Source organism: Giraffa tippelskirchi, chromosome 10 (genome assembly GCF_054371585.1).
Source record: "Giraffa tippelskirchi isolate mGirTip1 chromosome 10, T2T-mGirTip1v1.2.pri, whole genome shotgun sequence".
NCBI classification, from domain to species: Eukaryota; Metazoa; Chordata; class Mammalia; order Artiodactyla; family Giraffidae; genus Giraffa; species Giraffa tippelskirchi.
Window position 1 is genome coordinate 45924001 of NC_137284.1, and position 6000 is coordinate 45930000.

General features: G+C 46.0%; 1 protein-coding gene across 4 annotated transcripts in view; it reads right to left on the reverse strand.

The window, feature by feature from the left end:
* Positions 1 to 573, reverse strand: part of SMCO4 (single-pass membrane protein with coiled-coil domains 4) — a 95038-nt gene extending 94465 nt beyond the window's left edge. For 2 of the 4 annotated variants that reach the window (XM_081536632.1, XM_081536630.1), the window contains exon 1: positions 388 to 573. The gene's annotated coding sequence lies outside the window, so the exon portion shown is untranslated. The remainder of the gene's footprint in view (positions 1 to 387) is intronic. The other 2 variants (XM_081536627.1, XM_081536631.1) reach the window with 2 other exon arrangements.
* Between the last annotated feature and the right edge of the window lie 5427 nt (positions 574 to 6000).

Below are 6000 nucleotides of genomic sequence, written 5' to 3' on the forward strand. Positions count from 1 at the left end.
CAGGATGCCCAGGGTCTTGCTTTGCTGCTCAACCCATACCCTGCTCTCTTGACTCTTGACTCCCAGGGATGGCTCGTAAAGGCTCACCTAACTATAAAGAAAGCTGAGCGCCAAAGAATTGACGCTTTCAAACTGTGGTGCTGGAAAAGACTCTTGAGAGTCCCTTGGACTGCAAGGAGATCCAACCAGTCCATCCTAAAGGAAATCAGCCCTGAATATTCACTGGAAGGACTGACGCTCAAGCTGAAGCTACAGTACTTTGGCCACCTGATGCGAAGAACTGACTCATTAGAAAAGACCTTGATACTGGGAAAGATTGAGGGCAGGAGGAGAAGAGGACGACAGAGGATGAGATGGGTGGATGGCATCACCGGCTCACCGACTCACCACCAATGGATCTGAATTTGAGTAAGCTCCAGGAGATGGTGAAGGACAGGGGAGCCTGGTGTGCTGCAGTCCATGGGGTCCCAAAGCGACATGGGGACACGACAAATTGTACATCACTTAGGCTAGCAGTACAGATGACTGCGGTACCTGGTCCCTGTGTGTGTGCAGCCTCTACACCTACACTGTAAGCTCTTGGAGAGCAGGTGACTCTGCTTTATTCTCCCTTTGTGATGCTCACAATGCCCAGAAAAGAGCTTGACTCGTAGCTGCTCTTCAGAGGACACCTGCTTAATTGAATCAGGCTTCATCTCGGCGTTTAGTCATATGGTAAACATCTGATATGAAAAAGGAGCCAAATAAGAGAAATAAAGTATGCTTTAGAAGAGCTGAGATTAAAAGAAAATAGCATGAAGAGCATAGGAATGGAAGCACTATCTGAAGCTTCTGGAAATGTGGCTTGTATGACTTTGTGAGGCCACAGTTCTAAGACTCAGCTGTAAGACACAGTGCTGATTTGATATAACAGCAGTTTACTTGTCTGGGCGTGGGGAGGAGAATTGGGCTGCTTTCAATGTGTGTGTATATTGAAAGTTATATCCTGATAGCAGAAATATTAAAATGTTCCCAGAAAGTATCTTATAATAATAATAATAATAATAATAAAACAGTGCCTGTCTATGGTTTTCATGGAACTTAAAAAAATTATTTTCTCTTTTTTCTGCCTCATATCCACAGCAATTTTTTTTCTGTTCTTTTTTTTTAAGCTGTGCCTCAATTTCCTTCTGAGAAATACTTCTTCCTCATCAGAGACAGCCTGCTGAGGTGCCCAGTTCTCCTCTAGTGCAGGAATGGGCATTTGACCCAGCAGAGGACACTCAGACATTGGAATGACGATCGAGGGTCAAAAGTCTGGCTCCAGATGGGACCTCCTTATTCTAGATGTGGAATGCAGATAAGACTGTCTAGAAGCTTCTGCTACAGCCACCCTCTAGAACTGCCTGGTTCCAGGCAGTTTCTGTTATCTACAGCCAAGAAATGCTAAGTCATACAGTGCCCTTGACTACTGGTGCACGCAAAATTGGAGATCTTAACCTGGGGTCATGGAGATCTTAACCTTGGACATGGTCCGTGGACGGGTGTCAGGAGGTCCACAGACATGATGTAATTTTTGTACATGTACTTGTACATGATGTAAATTTTGTACTAATAAATGCATTTGCAGGAGGGTGAGATGGCCTACAGATAGCTTTTGTTAGATTCTCAAAGACATCCATGGCTGAAAATAGATTAGAAACCGTTGACTCCAGAATAAGGATTCTTAAGCAACATCAGTGGATGAACTTGGTTGGGGAAAAATGATAACTTTGTTTCCCCTAGCTTCCATGCATGTTCCTTTCCATTATGAATATAAGTGACAAATCACAGTAATATTAGCAATATCTGTTACTTCACCACCAATAGAAGTCAGATATTTTCATAGCATTTTATAGTGTTACAGATATCTCCAAATATAATTTACACCTCTCACTACTTTAAGATTACAGTATTATTCGACCCACAAGTAGGTCTCCTTATTCAATATGTTAATAAAGAAGTATTAAATAAAACACGATCACCAAATACTTTAATATTTTATAACTGAATCTCAATATAATTAGCTTCCTTTGTAATCCTGTATGCTCTATTTTATCCAAATCACCATCCTGAGAGGAAGTCCAAGAGCTTCATCAGACTGCCAAGGGGCTAGTCAAACTAAAAGGTTAATAGCCTTGCTTGGGAAAAATTCGGTAGGACTGTCTCCTGTCTTAACCTGTACTGGTTTCTACAGCGTTACCTGTGTAGCATTCTCCCTGCATTCCCTCTCCTTTCAAAAACTTGACATCTTGGCTCCCATTTTGCAATCTCTGAATCCCTCCAAAACAGCAGGCATTATTGCCTGTGGTCCAGAGAAACACACATACACTTCTATGAATCATAAGACAGAAACAAAAGCCAAAATTAATAACAAATTTTAAAAATAGAAGGGTCTGGAATAGGTAAATCCATGGAGACAGAAAGCATATGAGTGATTGGTTGCCAGGGCCTGAAGGGAGCAGGAGAGGAGGAGGATGGATGCAGGGCTTCCTTCTGGGTGACAAAAATGTTACAGAGCTAGAAACAGATGGTTGGAGAGCACAGCTCTGTGCGTGCAGTAAATGCCATTGTATTACCCACCATAAAAGGGCTAATTTTATGTTACATGAATTCTCTCTCAATAAAACATGAGATAAAATAATCAATAAGTATGAGGAAACTCCATTATAAAGTCACCTGGGAATTCAAAGCCCTACTTAGAGGGATAAAGAAAAAAGGTCCCAAAGATGTATGCTCCTTTGCTCCCTCTCCTCCCCCGCCCGCCCCTTGAGTGGCCCATGGACACTACGATTGTAGATCACTCGTGAAATTGATAATGTGTACCTTAGGCTACACGTGAAATTCTGGTTTGCACTTATGCACATTAAAACACACCACTAAATACTCATCTGACAAGCTATATTTTAAACTTCAAACAAGGTTTTATTGTGCCTGGATGCATTTTAATATACCTACTAAATTTTTGCTGAAGTGAAAAACGGCTGACAGTGATGACTGATAAGGGAGAAGAGAATCTCTCCCATCCTACCCACACATTCTGCTTTCGCTCAGAGGAACTGGGGATTGGCAGCCCCTACCTCCTGAGAGCTAGAGAGAGTTTTGGGGGAAGGTTTCCAACATGATCTGATAACTTCAAGCAGGGTCTGAGAGGTCGCTGGAAGGTTTCCCATTCTGGTAACTCTGGGACTTCAGCGTCTTCCATCAGGGTTCTCAGTCCTTGCAGGCCTCTGTCAGAGAAGACTAGGATTAACCTTCCACAAGCCCCTCTCACATCCTTCATAATTCCCTTTCTGCCTGGGCTTTGAAATCCTTTTCCTGTTCACCAGCTCTTGTGACTCCACACAGCCTGTGGGATAAAGCCCCAAGTATCTCAGGTTGAAACTGTTTACCTCAGATTGGGACTCGAACTCACAAGACCAAGACACAAACCCAGTGCAAACCCATGGTCCTCCAACTGAGATCACAGACCTGGTTTCAGGACCCAGTGAAACTCAGGTTCTTACTGCCTCATGGCAGAAAAATTCAGTGAGAGACAAAGTGATAGGTTAAGAAGTGGTTTTATTCAGAGAGAAACACACTCCACAGAATATGGGCTGTCACAGAAGGTGAGTGCAGCCTCAGAATGTGGTGTGGTTAGTTTTCATGTTATTGTTGTTGTTTAGTCGTTAAGTCGTGTCTGACTCTTTTGCAACCCCATGGGCTGTAGTCCAGCAGGCTCCTCTGTCCATGGGATTTTCCAGGCAAGAATACTGGAGTGGGTTGCCATTTTCTACTCCATGGGATCTTCCTGGGCCAGGGATTGAACTCACTCCTCCTGGATCTCTTGCATTGCAGGCGGATTCTTTACCACTGTGCCATATTGGCTGGGTAATTTCATAGGTTCATGAGTGGGAAAATTATTCCAACTATTTTGGGGAAGGGACGGATATTACCAGGAACTGGGCCACTGCCCATGTTTTGGTCTTCGATGGTCGGCCTTGGAACTGTCATGGCGCCTCTAGTGTCAAGACATTTAGCTTGCTGATGTGTTACAATGAATGTATACTGAGGATCAAGGTCTAGTTGAAGTTGACTTGTCTGCCATTCTGGACCCATTTGATTCTAACTAGTGTACATTGTGTCCTCAGGCTTGCAAAGCTTGTGCCCTGTCTCCTCTCCTCCAGTTTCAAGCCCAGAACTGTTGTTTCATGAGGGCACAGACAGTGGTGTTTGCTGGGTTAGGTTTCTAATCCAGTGTCTTCAGCGATGCTTATGAATATCACAGTTTTCTCATGGCCGTTCGGAGATGCAGAGACTAGGCTGGGATCGCACTCATCAAGCCCTCCCTGCGTCCCGCCCCCTCCCGCTGCCCTTCTATCCTCCCACTGCCCTTCCTGTGCTCAGCTTCAGCCGGGCTTCCCCTCCCTGTCCCCTGACCATGTCACAGGGGCCTCACCCAGAATGCCTCTCCCCTCCGCATCCTGAACCCCCTCATCCCTCAGGGTGTGGCTCCCCCTCTCCAGGAAGCTTTCTCAGCCCCCAGGGTTCCAGCCTCCTCTGAATCCACTTCTTACACCAGCACACACCAAGCATAGCAGGGGTCACCCGCAGCGACGCTGGGTCTTGCATCCCCACCCTGCCCCACACCACCCCTCAGAGTAAAATCCTCACTCAGGACAGGACCTGTGTCTTTTTCTTCTGTCTTTACCGCAGTACCTGATAGGATTGAGAGATGGAAACCACTTGCTTCTCTCCATCAGCAAGGGATGGATTTTTCTTTCAGGCTGAAGCTTCGGGCCTGTTTCCCAGGCCCCTTTCCCTCCTCCGGGAGGATTGACAGGGCTCTCCGTCGGTCTACGCCGCCCCGCACAGGTGAGCAGGCCACGCTCGGGGCTTTTCCCTGCTGCACTGCCTCTCCCAGATGCAGCCTGTTCCCTTTGCAGCTGGAAGAGGAAAAGGGCTCTTTCTCCCTTTACGTGTCTAATGACATCGTCCCTCTCAGGCGGGGACACTGGGAGATTCACTGCAAGTGAAGGATGACTGCTTATTCAGAGAAGGAGCAGGTTGAGCCCTGTGTCCTGCCAACTGCGGGCTGCCAAGGGGGTGGGATGTGTGAGGCAGGAGATAGAGGGGCACCAGGTTGAGCAGCTGGAGTTTGTCATCTAAGGATCAGTTCAGTTCAGTCGCTCAGTCGTGTCCGACTCTTTGCGACCCCATGAATTGCAGCACACCAGGCCTCTCTGTCCATCACCAACTCCCGGAGTCCACCCAAACCCATGTCCGTCGACCCTTCACGACCCAGATAATCACGATGGTGTGATCACTCACCTAGAGCCAGACATCCTGGAACGTGAAGTCAAGTGGGCCTTAGAAAGCATCACTATGAACAAAGCTAGTGGAGGTGATGGAATTCCAGTTGAGCTATTTCAAATCCTCAAAGATGATGCTGTGAAAGTGCTGCACTCGATATGCCAGCAAATCTGGAAAACTCAGCAGTGGCCACAGGACTGGAAAAGGTCAGTTTTCGTTCCAATCCCAAAGAAAGGCAATGCCAAAGAATGCTCGAACTACCGCACAATTGCACTCATCTCACATGCTAGTAAAGTAATGCTCAAAATTCTCCAAGCCGGGCTTCAGCAATACGTGAACCGTGAACTTCCACATGTTCAAGCTGGTTTTAGAAAAGGCAGAGGAACCAGAGATCAAATTGCCAATATCCGCTGGATCATCGAAAAAGCAAGAGAGTTCCAGAAAAACATCTATTTCTGCTTTATTGACTATGCCAAAGCCTTTGACTGTGTGGATCACAAGAAACTGTGGAAAATTCTTCAACAGATGGGAATACCAGACCATCTGACCTGTCTCTTGAGAAACCTGTATGCAGGTCAGGAAGCAACAGTTAGAACTGGACATGGAACAACAGACTGGTTCCAAATAGGAAAAGGAGTCCATCAAGGCTGTATATTGTCACCCTGCTTATTTAACTTATATACAGAGTAC